The sequence below is a fragment of the Chiroxiphia lanceolata genome, chromosome 1 (assembly GCF_009829145.1).
Source record: "Chiroxiphia lanceolata isolate bChiLan1 chromosome 1, bChiLan1.pri, whole genome shotgun sequence".
In the NCBI taxonomy this organism is placed as follows: domain Eukaryota; kingdom Metazoa; phylum Chordata; class Aves; order Passeriformes; family Pipridae; genus Chiroxiphia; species Chiroxiphia lanceolata.
This window is the reverse complement of record NC_045637.1, coordinates 36,803,185-36,827,324: the sequence shown is the minus strand read 5'-3', so window position 1 is coordinate 36,827,324 and position 24,140 is coordinate 36,803,185. Positions and strand designations below refer to the sequence as shown.

At 39.6% G+C, this 24,140-nt stretch overlaps 1 long non-coding RNA gene across 1 annotated transcript; it reads right to left on the bottom strand.

Annotated features, from left to right (window-relative positions):
- Positions 1 to 19,593: 19,593 nt before the first annotated feature.
- On the bottom strand, positions 19,594 to 23,433 carry LOC116791705. The gene is made up of 3 exons (XR_004358831.1): positions 23,371 to 23,433; positions 22,242 to 22,399; positions 19,594 to 19,667 (listed from the first exon to the last, which is right to left on the bottom strand). It is a non-coding gene; the product is annotated as an uncharacterized LOC116791705 (long non-coding RNA).
- Positions 23,434 to 24,140: the final 707 nt, after the last annotated feature.

Sequence of the window (24,140 nt, the reverse complement as noted above, 5' to 3'; positions counted from 1 at the left end):
AAGCACTTCACATAAATGTCCCCATGTGAAACATCTGCACCATGCACATTACTACATGAATTCACCGCTTTATGAGCAAAGTCTTACATCGAGGATGGAGGAAAAATTCTAATTTTGAGAACCATTAGATTGTGGAATAGTATCCCAAGGGAAGAAGGAGAAGTCATAACCACAAGCTATTTAAAAACAGATTGGAAAACCTGAGCAGTTCAGAGTAAAGAAGAGAATGTCACTGGAAAAGAAACACAACACAAATTATGTGCAAGTTGTTTTCCATCTCTTCATTCTGCAATTGCACATAAGGATGAGGCCAAGCCAAACACAGAGCACTGCACTGGCTTGCTATAGGAGTTTCTATGGAAAAATCCAGCTTTCCTGTAAAACAAAATCTCCAGAATGTATTTATCCCTAAGAATATTTTGAAGGGCAGAGGAGGCCAAGTTATAGCTGTGGCTCATTAAGTTGTTTGATTGACTCACAAGCGGCTGGTAAAGACGTGGATTAAAACAAACATTGCATGGACATCAGCACAGCCCAAGCTTCACCTCACATCCCACCACCATCATGCATCCATTTACAGTAGCCTCTTACTCTTTCACCTGTGTTCCCAGGAAGAGGTTGCATAAGACTGGTTTGTAGTTTCCAGCTTTAATCTCCAAGTAAAGACTCCTTTCTTGCCACTAACAATTAAGTGCTACACAGGCAAAACAGCCTTCTAGATAGCAAAATAAAGAGCTCCTTTCTCCCTCACACCCTCCTGGGCCATGTTTAGAGCCATCCTTACACCTTGGCGTCCAGGAGCAAGAGGCTGGAGCATCTCTGCTCACCTTTCCTCTCCAAACACACCAGGACAAGTGGGAAGTTGTTTTGCAAAGGCAGCACTTCAGAGTCAGGGATCAGTCCTGCTAGTGACAGAGAAGACTTAAGAGCACAAGAATGAAGGTGGACAAAGACCTAAATGTGTTCTGCACCTCCACTATGCCTCTGATAAGGTGTTTCTAAGCTGAGCTACTTTGGGAGACACTGCCAGAAGCAGCTCCTATGTCCAATGCATGCTCAGTAGGACCAATTTTCTCTACAGATAGTACAGGTGTACAGCTTTAAAGCAGTCCATGTGCCACTAACGGTACCCAAACATCACAGTTGTATATTTGTACTTTCTTAACTCATCACCTCAGTGAGGGAGGCTTGGGACATAGAACTAGGAGTGACCACAACACAACACAACACTACAGGAGTCAGGGCTCCACTCCTACGGATGAAAACGACCCGGAAGGCTGAAGGCTGCTCTAGTCCCCACTGTCCTCCAACTGGCACCAAGACAGCTGACAGCTGATAGAGCAGGTTTGCAAATATTTGCATGCCCTGGTGAGGACAAAAAGCGTCCTCCCACCTAAGCACATTCTCATGTTCCCCAGGTCTGTTGCCTGATGCACCATACAGAACAGATCCCCTGAACACAAAGCTCTGGCATCCTTCAGGTGCTTCTTTATTGCTGTTCTGATCTGGTGAGAGAGAGTCCTACGGCATTGTCTTGGCATCACAAACTGCTTGTTAACTATTTTGTTAGGAAATGACAGACGTTAAGTGAATTTTTTTTCCAGATTACGTACTATCACGTTAGGTAGAGGGAGTGTCAGTTATTTTTACGTGGATCCTCAGCCATATGTGAAGCAGTTTTAAGCTGGGGGTAGGGGGGCTGAGGAGAGGAATGCAAGATACCATAGGAAGCCACTATTATTTATCTCCCTTTAAATAACCGCATGTAAAAAACAGCAGACAAAAGTTGAGTATATCTGCCATTCGTGACAGCCTCCTCCATGCATTTTTGCCTCTGACTTTGAAGGAGAGTAGGAATAAGGAAGAGAGTGGTTCACATTCAAGTTGTAGGAAATTATTCTATCTGCTCTCTATGGAGAGAGAGATTAAGTTTCTGAACTTACTGATGTAGAAGCCACTTTGGGTTCTCTCATCATGTGTAACAGGATTGTTTATTTAGGATACAGGATTCTGAGTAGCAGACTTTGGTGGGTCTGAGCTTCATTACCCTCTGTGATTTTAGTCAAATAATTGTTGATAGTTTTGACATTTTAGGAATTATAGATTTTATGCATTTTAACATATTCACAGAAGCCAGGAAAATAATATTCCTGTTTTCCTTTTCTGACCATATCCTGAGTCTATTACTTGCCCCCTACTAAGAGAAGGTAAAAAAAGTTTAAATTGTAATGGGTGTCTTGATAAGAGCATTAGATTAACTGTACTACAGCTGACCCAAAACTCAATGCAGATATTCTTGATGCAGTTGTTAACTGTTTATTTATGTTTATATACACCCAAACTTGTAAACATTGGTTCTTGAATCAGAATGAAAAAGACTATTTTCTTATTAGTGACACTAGGCTCAAATTATAATCACTATAAGTAGTACTATCTTTAAAAATACAGTTCTCTACCTATGAGCAGATATAGATTTTGCATTTCCATTACAATACTTTAATCTATGACCTTTGTCCTTTTATTACAATACTACTGAAATTAGGTTGTTGGAACTAAGATGTGGCTACTAATTTATTCATTGCTTTTCTTTTTTTTTAACCTAACGGCAGTAAAAAGGTCCAAAAATGATTTTAAATCTGATACTTTTTTATCTGTGATAATGTTTTCCCCATGAATACAGGGCTCTGTTGAGTCTAGCAAAGGCTATTACTTTGTCTTCAGGTTAATATACAGACACACGAAAAATCAGAAGCTGGATCTCATAAACATGATTAGCCAGTGATCAGTTATATGCCTTAACATAGGCTTAACATGTTCCTAAAAACAGATTTAAAGCAAATATAGTGAACATAATATATATATATATATGAGCACTGCTGTGTTGTTTGTACTAATATTTCCATTCCTACAATGTCTCCAGCGGTTTTTTGGTACAAGAAGAAACATAAATGAATGACATTTTCACTTTCTATTTCATATCAGTACACTAAACTAAATTAGCTATTCCCAATTCTGGTTTCACACAAAAGTAAATCTAGAATAATTCCAGCACAACCAATGACGCCACCTACATCACTGGTGTAAATCTATGGAATCATGCCTCTGCTACTTATATTTGTAGTGTGTGGACAGAGACAAAACAGAGCAGCTCCCTGTCTCCTCACATGTACATAACAGCCACAGTCCCTCCCCAAAGGTTGTATTTCCTAACATACAGTATTTCTACACCTTTAGCTTTTTATATAAAACACTAGTGTTGTAACAGATAATGCCGGTGCCATGGAACAGATGGAGTCATCTTTATCAGCTGTTTTCTAGTTAAAAATCTGAATGGATAAATTTCCAACATTCCAAGATTGTGCTTCATGTATGTAACTCACACAACTAACAACATTCCTTCGTTAGAGGCACTTGAGAGAATTTTAGTTTGTCCATTTTAGCTGTATTTAACAACAGTCATACACCATTCACATTAGCTCAGATTACGCATTTAATTTCCTTAAGTGCTACTCTTAAAACATCACCATGCTTAATGTTGACGTCTAAATGGTACCATTTACGCTTTGCTGTGAACACCTCATTAAAGTAAATGGAGCAGGTAAGGAGGTAGAGCATCTGCCTTTGTTGAGGCAAATGGGGAATTGCGTGCCTTTGTTTGACTGAGAACAGTTGAGCACGATTTTCAGCCCGTGTAAACTGATGTAGCTCCATAGATTTCATCAGAGCTTCTCTGATTTATATTAGTTACAGATAAGGCAGGGTTCCTGTGAGCCTCGGATAACATAGTATTCCCTACATCCATAAGGTCATTTAAGAGACACCTCCAGAGCACTGACTGTTTATGAATTGGATACGGGGGTATTTTTAAAAGGGGACTACTCATATGTCCCCTTTACAGTGGAAAAAAAATCACCTTTTTTTCCTTTCCTCACTTAAATATCAAATTTGTGATTATTTATTACAGTGAGAAAACAGTATGTAATTAAAAAACAAAAAAAGAGTGGAAGAGAGATATTTTCCCTGACTTGCCAAAATTTCTCCCTTTGAGCAAGTCTAAGTACAGAATATTTTAGAGCTCCAAATATGTAAAAAGAGCAGGACAATTACTCAAGTTATTCCGCATTTCTAATCTATTATTGTCTTCTGTGAACATAGGTAGATATAACACAACTACAGATTTTTACGTGTATTTTTTAGTATCGTGGAAGAGGAAAAAACCAAACAAGACGAGAATTTGCTGAAGTAAATAGATCTAGATACCGCTAAACCAGCCTAAACTCAGCTTCCTTTGCTGTAGCATCTGCAGTAGAATCAGTGGGCTACAGAGGAGATTTCATCCCTTTCTGTAGCAAACTGTGGCAGTGACAGATTAGACAGGCTATTTTATCTTAAACAAGATTTAGCCATAGAGCTGTTGTCAGTAGGTTACATCGCTTCCTAAATTCTGCATTAGTGTCCCACCACCCTATAAATTACCTTATGTCTCCTCAGCTCCCACACCACCATGTGACCTCATTGCCAACAGAGAATATTGTGGTACACCATTAATGTTTGAAAAATCCTTTGAAACCTTGGGATAAAAGCTGTCATATAAGTGCAAAGTATTATTATTATTATTATTATTATTATTTCCTTGATGTCAATGTGAGCTGTAATAGTCTTTTTTTCCAATTTGTTACTTAAAAGAGAAAGAAAAATTAGCCATTGCTCTGTTTTCAAAGCCAGCAGGGGCCATTGAGGAATTTACAGCATTCTATTTCAGATATTTCTTAACCCCTTTTGCCCCAAAATACAGAACCAGGGTTAAACACGGTCAATGCCATTTCTACTTGTCAGGAGTCTTGGAAACAGGGAACTAATGCACACTGCAGCAACTATTGCTTTTACTGACAGTATATGTTCATTGTGAGATGAACAGTTTAAGCCAACTGACTACACAGGAACATTAATAGCAAAGGATGAGCTATATAAACTTTAGAAAGCTTACATTAAGGCAATGTGAAATAGTACATTTTGTGAGGCTTTCAAGTTCATTTTTTTCCAAGCAATTTGTGCACAAAAAGTCTTAGAAACTTTTCTGACGCAAATAAATATACAAATGCCTCCTCCTACTCTGACTTGTTCCTCTAATCTATTACCTAAATGGATTATCCTCATCTTTCTTTCCCTCCCAAAGTCAACAGCAGAGTAGGCTTAAATAAGTGAAAGTAGAACCTATTATCACTGTTTTGCAACTTTATTGATAGCACCGGTGGCAAAGCTATCTCCTGCCACTTACTCGTACAGACAAATGTGGAGAGTCCCATCTCCTTGCCTGGCAGCAGGGGAACCCAGTGGTCAGTGGAGCTGAGTTTCCACAGCAACACCCTGTTATGTTTCCCAGGCAACCAGGATCCTCAAAATTGGGTGGCAATTGGCGACCAGAGTAGTTTGGGGACAGTAAAAACCTATTTTCCCACTTTGTCAAAGTAGGAGCTGTGCTGGTGGCAGGCATAGGTGGGATATCAGGGAAGGGGGTGGGGGGTGGCTGCAGCCTGGCTACAGGTTTCAGCTGTTTCTCCTGACTCACAGCTACGTGCAGCTTCTTCAACCTCCCCACTTTTTTCAGCAGAGTCCCCAAAAAAGTAACATTGCACATTTTTATTTGCAGCTATTTTTTTCCTTTGCTAATTTCATAGTTACCACTCCTACATTTCTGTCTATTTTTAATACTGCCTCATATGTATTTTATGCCAGCTTTTGGGAACCCTATGCTTCTTTAAATGCTGCCTTAATAGCAAAGGATCAAACCTTGTTATCTGCATTCAGTTCTTGATTCGAACAGCACACTACTTCAGGCAAGGGATGGTTTGCCCAAGTGACAAAACCCACAAAATTCAGATACTGATTAACTTTATCACAAAAATCTGTGATTTAAGAGGAAGAGCACAATAAGCTCATCCCTGGTATTTAGACAGGTGTGGACTCAAAATTTTATTATGAATTCTTTAATACAGTGCCCTGTTGTTATTGGTGTTGACCCTGATTGTTTCATCAATACCTGTCTTGCTGTCATCTGAGGACATTAGGAAAAGGGAACAAAGGTGGGCAAACAACATTTTCCAGGCAGAAATTCACTTCTGTGCCTGCCTTGACCGTTATCTTCAGATCTGGGAAAATAATCATCTGAATATTGTCATTTTCTAGGCTTTCTTGAGCTGACTTGCAAGGCTTTGAAGAAGTTTTACTGCTTCAAAGAGCATATTGACAGCTGCTCTTGTCTTTGCAGATGACAAGAATTTAAACAGGCCAAGAATGACCTATCTGAGGATGAAAGTTGATGTTTCCAGTAGTTTTCAAAAATGTTTTTTCAAGGTATGGAGGAACAACTCCGGATAAGACATACAGCTAAATATGTGAGATGAACCAGCATCTTTAGATATTAATCAGTGCCATATGGCCAGATTCAAAATACTGCAGAAGGTTGTGTTATTCTTGATATGGTCAATAAAAAAAAATCCCCAAATGAATATTAGGCAAATGGGTTAACCTGAGCTTCTTCAGATATGGAAAACCACCCAGGGTTTCCTAGTTTACTGTACCCCAGTGTCCCACTGTACCTTCCCATGAAAGCATAATTGGTGTCCCCTCTTTCCTCAGAGGTTATGAGACAAGGTGCAGTCATACGAGGTCCAGTTTTCTTTGTGGTTAAAGCTAGAGGAAGAAAAGAATCGAGGTCATATCAATGAAGATTTGCTGCTTCTTTCTATTCTACAGACACAAAAAACAGAAAAATACAGATTTTGGTGTTAGGTTCACATATGCTAGGTGTTTTGTGCTGCCAGAAATTAGTGACCTCCATGACATGACTGCTAACTACCATGTAGACCTGGGAGGACATTATCCTAGGTCACAAATAGTTTTAATCTTTTCCTTCTATAAATGTCTTTAAAAAGGTCAAAATTAGGCTTCTCCTGTGATTGGAAACTATAAGACCTATCTCTTCTGTCCCCTTTTTAATCATATGGCATAACAGTTAAAGAAAAAGACAAACATTGCCTATTTGATCCCTGTTTTAATAGGCTATCCTATGGTGCCTACTTAGAATTGAGCAATTGCTGTTAATCTGTATTCAGTCTCTTCTCCCAGCCCTGCTGCAGAAAGAATTTATGCTGTACAAAAGAAAAATATGTAATGCTTACCTTACTAGATTCAAAATTGTAGATGGAAAAAAAAAATCCTCTTCTATCAGAACATTGTCCTACTCTACCCAATATTTAATTATCTTAAGCAAACTTACATATAATGAAGAAAAAAATTCAGTTAAAATCTATGAAATGTGTATCTGGAAATTAACTATCAAGACAGGTCATGTATATGTTAAATAACTTCTCAGCTCATGTGGTCTTAAATAATCACAGATTTATAAAAATATCACTGATTACTTAAAAAGAAAAAAAGAAAATAATTACTACAGCCACTATACAGACTCTCACTCTGTCCTACCCATCTATTGTACTTCAAGACACCCTGCCACTTAACCTCTTGAGTAACTGTGAAAAGCTCTTACAGGCACAGTATACTCCTTCCTTCTTCCGTGATTCATATGATGGGGGCCCAAGTGGTGATGGAGGCTCTAGGATATCACAATGGGAAATCTAAAGGTTAAACATTTGGGATTGTAAGGTTCAATATTGGGAGTGCAAGGGTCTTCATGTGGGTCTGGAGGTTTTGGGAGCAGGAAGTCATGGTCACCTCACAAACAAGGGACAGAGACAAGACAGAGGTGTTTTAGCACTGTCTTTGCCTCTGCATTGAATATGATGACAGATCAAGGGCGTCTCAGTGCCCTGAGCTGGAGGACTGTGACTGTGAGAATGATCAACTCCTTGTTGACCCTGAATTGTGTGGGATCTGCTGCTCCAGCTGGATCCCTACAAATTTATGGTGCTTCGTGGGATTCCTCCCAGAATCCTCAAAGAGCTGGTTGTTGTCATCACAAAACCTCTTCAATGATTGTTGAGTGGTCTTGGGAATCCACAAAGGTCCCAGGTGACTGGAAGCTTGTGAATGCTTCCCAATTTTCAAGAAGGGCAAGAAGGAGTACCTCAGAAACTACAGGCCTGTCAATCTCACTTCAGTGCCTGGTAAAGTTACGGAGAAGCTTATCCTGGGAAGTATTGAAAAACACCTAAAACACAACACTATCATCAGTCATAGCCAGCACAGCTTCATGAGAGGAAAGTCCTGCTTATCAAATCTAATTTTCTTTTATGACAAGGTAACCCACCTAGTTGATCAAAGGAAGCCAGTTAATGTAATCTTTTTGGATTTCAGTGAAGTTTCGATATTGTCTCTCACGGGACCCTTCTGGACAAAATTTCCAGCACACCGCTGGATAAACACATCATGCAGTGGGTGAGCAATTGGCTCACAGGTCAAGTACAGAGAGTAATAGTGAATGGGGTAACATCAGACTGGCGACCTGTCACTAGTGGGGTTCCACAGGGCTCCATCTTAGGCCCTGTGCTCTTCAACATCTTCCTAAAGGACTTGGACACAGGAGTGGAAGGGACACTAAACAAGTTTGCAGATCACACAAATTGGAGGAGCTGATGACTCCCTCCAAGACAGGGAGGCCCTGCAGAGAGACCTTGACAAATCAGAGGACTGAGCAATCACCAACCATATAAAGTTCAACAAGGGAAAGTGCCAGATTCCGCACCTGGAATGGGCAACCCACTATGTACTGGGGAATGAGGTGCTGGAAAGTAGTGCAATGGAAAGGGACCTGGGTGTCCTGGTTGATGGCAAGTTGAATATGAGTCAGCAGTGCCCTGGCAGCCAGGAGGGCCAGCCGTGTCCCGGTGGGGGGCATCAGGCAAAGCATCACTAGCTGGTCGAGGGAGGTGGTTGTCCTGGTCTGCTCTGCACTGCTGCAACTTCACCTTGAATACTGTGTGCAGTTTTGGGAGCCACAATATAAGAAAGATATTAAACTGTTAGAGTGTGTCCAAAGGAGGGCAATGAAGATGGTTTAGGGCCTTGAGGGGAAGCCACATGAGGAGTGTCTGAGGTCGCTTGGTCTGTTCAGTCTGGAGAAGAGAAGACTGAGGGGAGACCTCATTGTAGTTGCAACTTCCTCACGAGGGGAAGAGGAGGGACAGGCACTGCTCTCTTCTCTGTGCTTACCAGTGATGGAACCTGAAGGAATGGTCTGAAGTTGTGTCAGGGGAGGTTTAGGTTAGATGTTGGAAAAGGTTATTCATCCAGGAGGTGATTGGGCACTGGAACAGGCTCCCCAGGGAAGTGGTCACAGCATCAAGAGTGACAGAGCTCAAGAAGTATTTGGATGATACTCTCAGGCACATGGTGTGACTCTTGGGGCAGGGCCTGTGTAGGGCTGAGGGTTGACTCGATCCTTGTAGGTCCCTTCCAATTCAGCATATTCTGTTATTCTGTGATTCTGTGAAGTGGGTCTGTATATTTGGGGTCAAAAGGAATAAACAACTAAAGCATCAGAAGGGTCAGAAGAGTCAGAGAAATGAAAAATTATCATCTGTCTTAACATGATATGATACTGCACTAGCTTCTGCAGCACTGTAAGTCTAGGAAAATCAAAGCTGCCACTTTTTTCTACTTGTAAAAAGAACACAATGAAAAAACAGCCAAACAAACAAAAAAAAAAAACAACTGTGACGAGGACAGGGTTTTTTTCTGAAACCGCTGGCTGACACTATGTCTTTTCAATGGTTCAGTGCATCTGGGCCAGAGAAAATATTTATTAGAATAATGTTGGTCTATTTGCATACAAAATGCATGTTGTGTTTGTAGTAGCACTCTCCTGGACTTCTGCAAACCCTATCTGAAACTTCCCTGTTAGCATAGGCCGGCACTACCACGGCTCAATGAAATAGGCTGAGCTCAAGCTGCTTTTACTCATTACACCATTCAGCATGTATTCCTGCTACAAGTAGCAACCTCAGAATTGACAGCACTGTAAAGTGAAGGAGTGCTGCTGTTCCTACACTGTTTTAGCACCAAATGGCCAGCTAGTTCTAATAAATTCCCAAAGCAGAACTCGTACACAAACAGAATGCACAAGAATGCCTTAAGCATTGAGAATGAAGCTAAGGAGACAAATGTATTACAATACAGGAAGATATTATATCATGATCCTTTTTGAACTCTGTGCACTAGCTTTAGATAGATCCTTTGCACTGCTCAATGCTGACATTATATGGTCCAGTAGTCTAAGATGGCTGAAAATCTCCCATGAACTTGTACTGCCTCTGCCCAGGAGACAGGGTTTACAGAGAGGAAAGTTTCACTTCTTTCGAAGAGAATAGTTTATTACTTTGCAGACACTGTTTACAAAGTCTGACCACTCTTTGGATAATGGCAGAGCTGCGAGTTGAGCTGATATCCTACGAACATTTAACCAAAAATCTCTACCAAATCATATAGCCTACTTTAAAAGTTGGGGATTTTTGGAGAATAAAATGCTTAAAAACAGTGCCCATCAGCCCAGCACAAGTAACGCTCTGGGATGCTCCTAGATAGCAATGCTCTTACTGCTTTATGTGTGATGTTAGTTGGCAAGGCAAACAAAGTGGACAAAAAGGAATCGAAGTCTGTGAGAAGGGTTAAAGAGTTCTTTATCTTATTTACTGGTGCTGGTCCATCAAACACTTGAGAAACAAGTTCTGCACTGCTGCAATGACTCTTGAACCTTCCTGTATATCCTTTCCTCTCTTTCCTCAAAATGCTTTGTCCAGCTCTAAACCAAACAGGCAGTCCTCTTCACTCCTATCTTAGCAGGGTCAAAGTCATTAAACGTGACTTGAAGGCAGAAGGAAAGTCAGCCAAAGGAGTTAAAAGCAGCATACACTACAGCAATGAGGATTTTCCCCTCTACTATCACGACTGTCTGAAGCAGTTTCAAAAACACGTATGTGAAACAGACTTTTACCATTAGGATTGCCATTTTTATCATGGCGTAGACGAACATCAGTGTTAATTTCAGAGGAACAGCACAGGTACTTTGCAACATAATCTTGTTCAGGTTTAAAGGAGAGAGATTCATGTAACAGCACTAAGAGAAGGGAGAAAAAAATATATAATCTTGGATCTAATCTAGCTATGTTTAATATTTGCCTTTATCCTGCTTGACAAAAGTGATAATGCCTGATACTCTGTTTGTTTTCTATTGCTGGGCTAGAGGTTGCACTGGTAGTATTTAATATATTGATTTTGTATTGGTTTTCTTAAAGCTTGTCTTTCTTTCCTTCCCTAGCTTTCAAGCTTTGTTGCAGGTCACATGCCATGCAGCTGTTCCCAGAGCAACTCTCTGCTTCTGAGATAGCTTGGCTTCTTCCCTGTTGTCTTCTCCTAGTCTGTCAGCAGTCAGTCCAACTTCATCATACTCTTTTCTTTACTGTTCTCAGTATCAGCCCAAGTTGCTGCATTCAAAGGAAAAAGAGCTACGTTCTGCTACAGTGTTCAGTTCAAAGTTACAGTGGTGGCCCCCAGTCTCTTACATTTCCAGTTCTTTTGTTCTTTTCCAGCATTGTGCTTAAGGCCTGATTATGAGTGCTCGTAGATCTAGTGATTTTCATCTTAGCACACTGTCAGGTTAAATCACTGGCAATGTCCTCTCACTGGGAGTTTGCAGTTCAAGGACTGCCTTTGGATCAGGCGTTGCATGATTCAAATAAAAAATTCATATGCAAGTGTTTGGTACTGTAGTGACAAGGTGCTATTGCTGCCTGCATTTAGTGACCTTTTTTATGAGTGTGAAGGACTTGCTACCAGAGATAGAGCTGCACTGTGAAATACTGCAAACATGGCATCCACTCAGAGTTGCAGTTCTGTGGACTTATGTAGCACAGCAACCCTGTGGTACCATCTTTCTTTGTTCCTGGTCAATCCTGCACATCAGCCAGTCCTTCACTGGAATCTCAGTTTGTGTCTGACCAATCTTCCCCACAGACCAGCCCCAAAACCAAGGAATAATTTGGACTGAAAAGGAGATCTGAAGGACACCCAACTGAATCCTGTGGTTGAAGCAAGTTCAATCAGATTGGTTTGCTCATGGCCTTTTCTAGCTGAGTTGTTAATGTTTACAGTGATAGCAATTCCACCTTCCTGGACACCCTACCAAAATTTATAGCCACAATTGTGGTGAAAAAGATGCAAAATCCACCCTCATATACAAGAGGAATTCTCCGTGTTCCAGCCTGTCTGCTGCCTCCTGTACTATTACTGTGCATCTTCTGAGAGAAGCTGGTTACATCTTCCTTACATTCTCCCATTAGGCAGTTCTAGACAGCAGTAATATCTGTCCAAAGTCTTTTCATCTTAAGACTGAACAAACACAGTTCTCTCAGCATCTTCTCATACATGATGTGCTCCAGCCTATTGACTGTCTTGGTGGCCTTCACTGGGCCCTGTCCCATATGGCATCACTATTTACTTCTGAGTGTTAAGAGAAAAAAATCTACAAAAAACTTATAAGATCATTTCCCTGCCTTCTCTTTCACAATTTCTGAAGGGGTTGGAAGAGTCTGTACCTGATCTGCCACAGCAATCCACTGTAGATTTTTTGCTCCAGTTAATCAGCATTTTGCTTACTGAGAGGATGGGAAGCAACATGTGAAAATAGAGACAAAAACATCTTTTACGACAAATGTGAAATACTGTCTAAGCATTGAAGACAAAACACAGTTCGGACTAACTGTTATGTCATATAGTACAGAAAGGCAGGAAAAGGTAGACTAATTATTTACTTTGCTACTTTTTACACAATTTCACATACTAACAGTGGTGCTGTAATTACTGCCTGGGAACTTTAAATTGATCCTACAATGGAATCTGATTGGTGGCAACACCTTGAAAATCATTAAAGAAATCTGCAATTTGTTAAAGAATTAAAAACAATCTTACTACTGAGAACAGAATACATTTTAACTCTAACTAGCATGTAATTCTTCCGAAAAGCATATTAATTAGTGCCTAATGGGATTTTTAATTATTTTTTTTGGTGCCAGATACTTGAGTGATAAGACCTTGACTGAGCAGTTGAATAATCAAAAATCATTACTACCAGTGTGTACCAGATCCATGCTGATCACCTACCTGCCAAAAAATAAAAAATCATTGACTATTTTAAGCTATTTTTCTAGTACGTTTGATGGGTGCTTATGGGTAAGCAACAGCCCTCTGCAGTTCCTGGGGATTAAACACAGGTATTTTAATGTGACCTTTTTAGGCATTGAAAAAAATGTTTTCACTAGCATTGCTCCAGTGGATTAAACGGAATAACTACAGCAAGAAATCTTCCCCTTTGTTTTGAAAGGGGAAATTCTTTGGGGATTTGCTTCTTCCCTCTTTTCCCTTTGATTAGTAAATCGGCAAAAGACTGTGTTTCAAATGGATACATGGTAGGCACATGTTCTGGAAGTACTACTTTATAATGCATTTTCCTGAGGGCAAACAGCATTTGTGGAAAATGCAGAGAACCAAGTTAGGTAAGCAAGGATACAGAGCCCTGTGTAAACAAGAACAAAGACAACACAGAAAGATATGTACCATTTTCATAAGTTCTAACTGAAATTGTATAAACATAAGCATAATCATATTTTCCATTCCCCTTGGCTTCACTTTGTGGTTTATTTGTTTTCTGATGTGCCCTACATCATTGCCTTTCACATTTTAGAGATGTGAGTTGTCAGTAGTTTCCTTAGCTGCAGTTGCACTCCTAAGAAATATGGGGAAATCCTTCATTACATAGAAGGTCATTATGTAATAGATAACAAGGGTGGGGGGATGTCTCTGCATCAACTGGTGGCATAATCCCCAAGGGAAAACAGACTTTAGTTGAACAGTCAGAAAACTGGCTTGCTTTATGGTGTTTACACTGCTGCTTGCTAATGGATCACCATAAAGGAAGCAAAAGGACTCTTACACTATTGAGTATGCTATCATGGGAGTCTTCTGAGTGCGCCTTTTTTATTTGCTCCAGTCAGGTTAATGAGCTCACCAGCCCACTTGATGTCGAGGACTTTGTAACAAAGCAATCTCTCATTAAATGCTGCCTGGCATCACTCTCTTGAAGCAAAGGGACATTCAGATTATTGAATGCCTTTGTATTCCTCATTCCTACCAGGCTATGGCGTCCAGCAGTGGCATCAGTCCCGCACACTTACTGGCAGCCATCCAGTAATGCGCCTGCCCTCTTCAAACTGCATGGGCATTTGCCAATCTAAGCAGCACTAGCAGGCAAACAAGCATGGCACACGACTGCTTTGGCTGGTAGCCAGATGTGCAGCTGTACCATCTCACTTCCCCACTACTGTATGGAGAAACGCATTCTTTCACCACTCTTTCTTATTCAGTTGATTTACACAGGGAAGTTTTGTTGCAGTACAAAGGAATGTGCATTTATCTGCATTCTCTTTTTGCTTTAACACCTTTTTTTCAGTCTCAGTAGTGCAGGTCATGAATTCATCTGTGGCTTTATTTAAATACCTCCTGGCTGACAGTTTCTTCAATGAAATGACCCCAGAGTGTTATCAGCTAGCTAGCAGGTGTGTCTCTTTATTCAGAGTCTTGCAGGCAACAGTGCATCCTGGGTAAAGAGCAATCTATGCATGATCCAGCTCTTCCCTACATTACTCAGGAGATTTAATGGTTCGCTGTCATGAAAGCGCTTACAAAGATTATTTTTTTTTAAGTTGACTTTCGGCTGGGCTTTGTGCCCTGAGATACTTTGACACAAACATATAACTGTTAAAGAAGGATTTTTTGTGAAAGACTTCAACTCATTCAGAAAATAAAAAAAAACCAAACCATCCTTGGACAGACTATTGGTTTTTTTTATTTGTAAGATACTAAACAGATATATAATAATAATGTGGCTAATCTGTCTATGGTTCCACTAGTAAATAGTCCTGTAATAAAGTATTGTGTTTGCTGATGTTCCTGTGTGTACATTCTGTTTCTATTCAGCCAGCCTCTAATGTTGAAGAAATCTTCAAGGTCTGGTTAATTGTGTGGCAAGAGAAAACCACAGGGGAAAAAAATCCTTAAAGAATAAAGTCGAGGACAAGACTACAGACAACAGAAGGAATCCCCTTCTCCTTCCAGATAGTGTCATACAGTGTTTTAGGACACAGTTTCTCGAACATTTTCTTTACATGGCTACTGCTTTGCCTACGCTGACAGGGAGGGAGAGGGAAAAGATGGGGCCCAGAAGCGTTTTCAAGGCTCTTGCACATGAGTTCGGGTTGTCTGGTGAATTGTTCCCTGGGGCACTCCTCCTCTCTTCCACAGACAAATATCATATTTGGTGATACCAGCAAACACTCAACCAATGTTCACCCACACTATAAGTTATTTTTTACTCCTACCAACAGTGAACTGAGAGGAGGTTTTATACAGATGATGTTCGTGTGCTCAGAAATAAAAGTGGTAGACTCATCTAACCTTTCTTGGGAAAGGATTCAGAAAACGTAAAGTTTCTTGTTTGTCTGTTCATAAAAAGACATAAAAGGACAATAAAGATGATGGAAATTAATTTTATCTTGACCTGAAGTCAAATGGAATTTTGCTGGAGTACACTCTGACATTGGTTTTGCTCCTGCTTCCATTGAAATTAGCAAGCAAGCCTTATTGACTTAGTGAACAGGACTGTGATTCACAAATTTGGCTAATCCACTCATATTTTCATTATGAGATTTTGAAAAGGTCACAGAATGCAGAGTCAAGACCGTTGTCCCCAGAAGGGGACTGGCTTGAGACCAGGCACAGATAATAAAATCAGTTGTCCAGCTTTTCAGTATTCAATACATACCAGTTCTATTGACTAATAAGACAAGATGATGCTGGGTTTAGAAATGTAGGAAGGTCTTTCTTTTCAGGCCTCTCTATTCTGCCTTTACCAAGCAGGTGATTTTTTAACTAGGAAGACCGCTAACTTGATTCAACACCGAAAATCGCAGTTATGTGTGCTTTATTTCAAAGTGGAAGAAGTACATTTATGGAAAAGTGCTATTTAAAATGTCTTGCAGGATTTAATGACAAGGAGCAAAGGTGGATCTTATTGAAGAGTAAATATATTGCTGAAAAAATCAGCAAGGCTTCAACATCCATTTATATGCAAAAATAAATTGATTTTAAACGGAGTTCAGATCTTTAAATACAATCCCAGAAAATAATTTTACCTGTTGCTGGTTTTGGGTTTGGGGTTTTTTTCCTAAGACAGTACTTCTCTAGTAGTTCTTCTAGAAGCTAGATAAATTTTTAACAAGTATCTGGGCAAAATTAAAGTCCATCTTTCAACCACTAGTTTTCTCGGCAACAAATGATGTGCAACAAGCTCTTCTAGCCTATTTTATTTGCATTCCACTCAATGAATGGGTTTGAATACTACTTTGTCCACTCTACAGAGAAGAGATATTGGACTTCTCTCATTCTACCGTTTTCCTTCTTCCTCTCAACTCCCAAGTCAGAGCATCAGTATTGACCATTTGAAACGACTAAACTTTACAGAATCACAGAATCACATAATTGTTATGGTTAGAAGGGACCTCTGGAGATCATCTAGCCCAACCCCCTTGCCAAGGCAGGGTCATGTAGGGCAAGTTACACAGGAACACATCCAGGTGGAGTTTGAATGTCTCCAGAGAGCAAGACTCCATGACCTCCATGGGCAGCCTGTTCCAGTGCTCTGCTACTCTCAATGTAAAGTTTTTCCTCATGTTGAGGTGAAACTTCTTGTGTTTTAGTTTATGGCCATTAACCCTAGCAGAAACATTTCAATAAACAGATGTGGCTTGGTTTTGGATCATGTACACCCAAATACTCAAAAGATATTTAAGAATACAACCCTCACTGATCTCCATCCCTAGACCAGAGTCTGAATTTTACATTCAGGATCATTTATAGATCAGTTTCCCTAGAGAACAAATGCATTTTAAAGTCCCATACATCAGTAATTGTACATATATTTTGCAATTCATTTGCACTTGCAGTACTAAGGGACAGATGCATATTTTGAGGCAGACATGAGTTATTATAGTCCTCTGCTCTAATACCTCATGCTACACATGCCATAGTGTTTGACTTTGCAATACTCACCACGCCACAATCAGCACAGCAGTAGGGAGAGAAAACCTACTGGTCCCCTCTTCCCCACCTTCAAAGAACTGTCTGGTTTCTATTTCTAGTGCCATTAACTTTTCTGAAAAACAAGTACTTTCATCTTTTCTGTTGCCAAGCAGTTTCAACTCTCTGTTCAAATCAACAAGGATGGGGACGTTTGTGGTTTGATCCTGTGTGATGCTGAATGGAGGCTTGGGCTCAGGAATGCTGAAGAGCTGAACAAGGCTTGTGGGCTTCCCTGGTACCCACTTGTTTCCTACTGGGAATGCAACCCAGGGATGGCAAAGGCATGGTACACAACACCATGATGGCTACCTACAGATGGAGTCTACAGAAAACATACTTTCCTTCACCTGGACCTGCTGTTATTTATGTTTACAAGTTTATTTTCCTTCCCTTTTCCAAAAGAACTGCCATAAGCTCCAAAACTTCATAAAACTTGCAGAATGCCCATTTTTATTGAGACAGTTTCCATACTTCAGTTTGTGTTTTGCAGCTTTTTAATGCTCCTGTTCCCAGAAAAAAAATATTGTCAAGAAAGAGGTTATTTACAGACCAGGCAGATGATGTTTTTCTTTCATCAGCTATCTTAGAGGGTTAATTAAGAAATAGAGTAACAAAACCGGAATCAAGGAAAAATAGGAAGTGCACTTATTAACAGCACTTTTGTTTGCATTTCTGATTGCTTCCTTCTAATTCTTTGTATCGACTATTACAGCCAACAGGAGCCCTGGTATAACTCTGACTCCAGTTCATGGTTTGTTTAATTCAGGGGAGGCACCTGGGAGCCTGACAAGTGGGGATTTCTGCAAGTAAGAGTGATACAGAGCTCAGCAAACATGCCGCATCAGCATAATGCCGGGTCTGCACATCTCGTGTGGCAGCGCCCACCCTTTCTCTTCCCTCCATCCCTCACTTCTATCTGATCACGTTTTAACAGCTAGAGGGGTGATGAATGATGAATTAAGTCTCCATTCCAGCACAATCCTGAATGCAGACATGTATACCATTCAAAATTTTTGGTTATTCTATGTCAAGCTCCAGAAATCAGGACGAAGAATTTGCAGTGCAATACTAGTAGGGGGAAAAAAAATCAGCCTGTCTCGTCTGCTGACGATGATAAGATTGGCTGCCTAAATTCTCCAAAAGCAGCCTTCAATTTTTTTATCTAGCTATTTATAGAAAACTGCAGAAACAGCTGAGCTGAGTGAAGTGATGTCACTTTTGCTGGGAGGACGGCTCGCTCGGTGGCGTGCCAGGGCGACAGTGTGCTGGAGGCTGGGGCCGCAGCCCCACTGTGCGAGGAGCTGGAAACATGGGCGTTTTTCAGCTCGGCTGATCAATACGGCATTGATGGCTCTCAGCTGACCTTCCACCCCTCCAGAATAGCAATGGGCAGGCGCTGCATCTTGCAGGCTGCGAGGGCTGCCGCGTGTTAGCTACCAATTTTACAATCGATCAAAAGTCATCTTTGTCAATAAAGCTGGAGATTTCAAGCAACGGCAGGCAATTTTGGAAAGGTCAGGGCTGGGTTTTTATTTGTCTGACCTCTGCTTTCAAGCACAAGCGCAGTCCCTTATACCCATTAACAGTAGTAAGAAAATTTAAGATTTTTTTTTCTCCCTCTTCCATGTATTTTTAGTAAGCCTTTGGGCATTTTCCCTGTCCCTAAAAGAATACGGTTGCGTGGCAACGTCCCCGGTTGCCATGGAGACTCGGTGTGTAAGCAGCTGCCGCAATCAGCATTAACTCTGGGCTCACAGGTTTGTCATTCCAATGCATAGGGAGGGGGAGACAAATAGGACAGCAGCGCAGTACCGTAAAAGGGAAGTCACCTAGATAATGTCACTCACAAACATATGTTCCCCAATTATTCTTTCCACTGTTTTATTGCCGCAATTATAGCTAAACTAAGATTACAAAATTATATGGTTTTAATTTGCCTCCGTCGACTATGTTTCATTTCCATTAAAATGAAGTCTAAACCCATTTAAGGAGCAAACTGTTGGCTTTGCAAGGGATGGCAGATTTTGGTTTATCAGTGGGTATTTCGAGGACTAGGTAAAAATAATATCCCTAAGATTCTTGATATCTAGGTAAAATGAGGCAGGGCCCTGGGTAATAGAGTGCCTTTTTCTTTTGTGCTGCCTTGAACCCCACAGCACAGCCACCACCAGTGATGCTAGCCGGGACCATCCTCCTCTTCTTCCCTCCCTGATGCCCCTCCCCTCCAAAAAATATTTGGAAGTTTTACATTCAACCATCTGAAAGTCTGGCTCTGGGCTCAGCCTACTGGCTGCTATAGCATCCTCCGACACATCCTTGTGAGATCTCTCTGTTTGAAGACCCCTGCAATAAACAGACACAATGGGGTTGACTTCAAAATTAAGTAACGCAGCATTAACCCTGAATTTCCTTGCATCGGCAGTCTTCAGACTATCGTTTCATGTTGCTCAAACATATTTTATTATCTTTGTCTTAGAAGAAGTTTCATTTTGCTCTGTGGCTGGCTGGCTGCTCCTGGTCTTATTAAGAAAAAAAACAAAACCCAAAAATAAAACACATTAAGAAGGGTATGGTAGGCGATTAAATGCTATTCCACAGCTATTCTGCAAAAACCTACAGTATGGTAGTAAAGGACTTCTCTATGGATTTTTTAATGTATAGGTGGAAGCATTTAATCAGTGTTAAATACACACATTTGCACAGCTGTGCTGATTCAGTTGTGTAAGCTAGAATCTACTCACAATTTAAAATATTAGGCCACAGAGTGATGCTGGCTCCCTCAGAAACAATTCCACGTTATGTGAAAAAGCAGTTTAAACGAGGAGATAAACATAAACTCGACATTCAGATCCATATGATTTATTTACCAACCTTTTCAAACAACCAGTTTTTGACCCTATTAAATCCTTCCATTATATAAGGGCATTTATTACTGTGGATTTGCATAATTAAAATATACATGCCAAGTCACCAATTTTATAACCTATACTTACTCAGATTCTTATTAAGACTTGCGTGAGAAACCCAGCTCTTTTGGGTATCATTTTAATTAAAAGATAAACATAGGAGGGTACCTTTTTCTAAGGGAATCTACTATCAATATCAAATTGCAACTAAAAATATATTTTCATTTTTCTCTCTGGCAGAAATGGCAGAACACCTATCTGTTGTGATTTGCAGGGTAAAACCCATGTTCTTTAGAAGACACCTTCCATGCCACCATTTAGACTGAAACTTCTTTCTGTGATCAAGTTACAGTATATAAACCTCTGAAAATAGGGATTTATAATGAAAATATGACTAGACCCTTCACTACAAAAATGTTAGTGGGTGATGTTATAATATACAAATCCAAATAGAATACAGTGACCTATTTTGAAAACCAGGCCAGGGAAAATGACATGGGGAAATTGAATTCCTTGCCCTTACTTTAATAGTGTCCTGTCATGCAATCTTCAAATCAGGACAGGTGATCATTGCAAAACAATCCCTAACCCAAGGGACAGCAGGAACGTTCTCAGCACTAATACCTTGGGCCCATCACACTGCTTACAATAATTGGCTGATTGCAGAGGGCAGGTATAGACCATTCAAATCAAAAATATCCTTGGACAAGGGGGGATTTTGCCCTTTTTAATGTTAGAGGCCAAAATAAACCTTAAAACTAAATTCTGCCCTATTTTGTTGTATCATCAAAAATAGCTGGCAATTGGAACAACAAACTGTGCTGCTAAAAATATGATGGTAGTTATGCAGGGATATTTAAAATAGATTAGCATATGGATTAACTTAAATTCAAAACTGGCTTTAACCCTTCGATGACTACAATCTGGTCTCCAAATAGGGCAATTCTGCAGCTTTAAAGACAAACTTAGCTCCTGAGTGTCCAAAAAATATTTGTCTGGTAAAAGCAAGCATGATCGCTACTGTTTCCATTTATAGCAGGGACTCAGTGGTATCTAAAGAAATTTAGGCAGATGAAGTAGTTTATGACTTCTCTTACCATATTGTCATTTTGAGTTTTTTTAACAATGTCTATTTCAGAAGCTCTTAATTTATTGCTAAAATCATATTCAGGAGCTATATAATAAGGCCCTAGAAATTAGTTTAAGGGAAATATATAAGACTGCAACTTTGTGTGGCTGTACTAAGTCTAACACAAGCGAGCAAAATATTTGCAAGGCAGTGTAGAAAGACTCAAAATTGAAGGAATTGCATTATGTAATAGAAAATAAGTTTTCTTAAAGTAAATACATTTTTCAAGCAACAAACAACAACTATTTCCCTGCTGAAAATAGCTTATTTTTATCAAAATAATCCAGTTCACTAAAATAAATTACCTTTGCAGCAGGCACTCAGAATTCATATTTTATTGCATGTCATTTGCAAAATCCAGCATTTTGTTGAATTTGTTGAGAAATCAGTATTTAAGTAAGGTCAGAAATCATGTGAAATGGATAGCCCCGAATTTAAAATGCCAGGTTTGCAAAATTCTTCTTCCAATCTCATTTTTTGTCAATTGTAAGATAGCTACTTGTGATTTAAATAACTGTAATGTTTAAAATAAAGCCGTTTTCAAAGTTTTCTGTTCCAGACAAACACAACCATTTTCACTAAATCGTTCAAGACACTTTCCCCACAGTGGCTTTATTTTTAGTCACCACGGACTGAAACCAAAGTTTAGGTGTTTGCATTTGTTTGTTTGTTTTTAAATATGGATTCCCCTAAATTATTGGCTTTTTTTTTTTTAATGCTGGAGATTTATATCTTGTTGTGTGGGAGAAGTCTGTTGTTTGCTAAAGTGCGGAATATTAGGTGTTTGACTGCTTTGACCAAGATATTTGTATTAAAATTGCTGCAGTGGTAATAAGGCTTTTTGGGCTTGTTTTTAAGCAAAATAACAATCAATTACTCTCATCTTTTCAAATAAAATCTTTTGAAATAGAAATTTACTGAATTGCTAAAAATATTTGGGAAAAAGTAGCCTGAGAACGACAAGCAACATTGCTTGGAAAATCTGCTGTGCATAATGGCAAATAGCTCAGAGCGAAGTGGCTCTTCTTATTTCAGGAAGGAAATATTCCCTGAAATACCTGAAGTTCCTCCTCAGTCTGGGCACAGAGAAGTCCTGTCAAAGTTCTAAATGGGAAGCTGGATTCCCTTCCAAGGGGGAGAAATGGGACTGTGACAGAGCCAAAGGAAGAAAGATTGACACTCCCCAATGTGTGCCTTCTTTCTGCTGAGGTTTTCCCTACAAAACCAGAAAGAGTCAGGCAAAATGCTCCTACAAAAAGAAACTTTTGGCAAGCAAAGGACTGCATACAACTCTCTGCCCACAGCTCGTGCTGACATGTCATCCTGCAGACAGCCAAAGAGGGAGAAAAGTTACTGCCAGGCCTACTGGGTAACTGCCTTTGCAAACAGGGATGAAAAACCTTGTTTCTACAGGAACACAGCTAACAACACTCATCTTTTTGTTCCTGCACAGAAACATGCCAGGCAAAATTCCTCCTGGAAAAAGTATTTTCCTAAGGTGAAACGCACATCAGAAGCACCGGTAAGAGTAGTGCTTCGAAACCTAATATGGATGGTAGAACCTAGGTACTACTGACCTTTACAAAGACACAAGAAGAAAAGGTAAGTATGGCATCCAGCAGCACTAAACCTTTCTTTTAGGATGTTCTGTGAACTGAGGTTACCTCTCGAACTACTTAAAATAGGGGAGGGAATTGCCTGAATTGTTAGCATGTAGATGCTGCATCAAGATCCTAACATTGAGGAGTGGCAGGAGGCAGAGCAGAGAGTAGAATTTCTGGCAAAGAAATTTAATGGTTATAATTTGTTCCTTACCTTCAATTTAAATGTATTTTATACTCTAGCATGTATCCTTTAAAAAAAGGTTTTTGATCTCTAATGAAGTTTTCGGTTCATTTGGAAAGGAGAAAGATCGTAGATGTTATGGATTTCATTCAAAGTCAGTTAATAAAATCTCCTTTATCCAGTATCATTTTGACATAATCAGACAACCTTGTATTGCTATTATCAGATGAACCTGCTCCAGTACAGGGATTTTATTACCTGTACATAAGGTTTCAGGGAAAATATTTTGAGAGAGACAATGATTGTTTAAATAAATGTGAAACATAAAACATCTGAATGTTGCCTCATGTAAAAGTCACTGGTATAAAAGATTATAATTAAAAAAATATATCTTCCACTTACATAGCAAAAGAGCTGTAACGTCCTGACATTCTGAGGCTAGTGCTCATCTTTTCTGCTTTTAAAAATCAAATGAAAACCGTAAGAGTTTGTTCTCCAGTTATAAACGTGTGAGGCTCTTTGCCTTGTGCACACACATATCTATATATGTATAGGCAGACATGCACGCGTGCATCCACACGCGCACACACTGGAAAGACGCTTTTGTCTCGAGGGCCATTTCTGCTCTTCAGAGATCATAAGGCTCTTAGTTAATATGAGGAATATACAGAACAGTTACAATATTTAAAACCACTATTTTCCTTTTATATATGTATGATGGCAACTGATGGCCATTAGGGAAAAAACCCACAAAATATGTTTTTTTATAATTCAACTAATAACTTGAGTAAAACATATCATATTTTTCTGTTAATTCTCTCTTTTTCTCCTCAGAAATAAAGAGTGTGCTGTTGGCACTGAAATTTCCACCAAATCCTATGTTGTATTTAACATGGCTCTTAGCAGGTTACATCATAAATACACACACAAAATTACTAAAAATTAGCATTTAGTATATATTCTTTTTTCTTCCTAGGCAGTCTGCCTCTTTTTCATTTGTTTGGATTTTTTTTCTAGTTTTTTATAGCGATTATGATAATATTCTCTTTTATGCTTTTGTTATGTTTTTAGAATCTATTCTCCATTCTCAAAGACGCTACTGAGGGAAGACACTTTACAGAGATTATTAGATTTCAGGAATAGTCCAACATTGTTCAGAGCTAATAAAACAA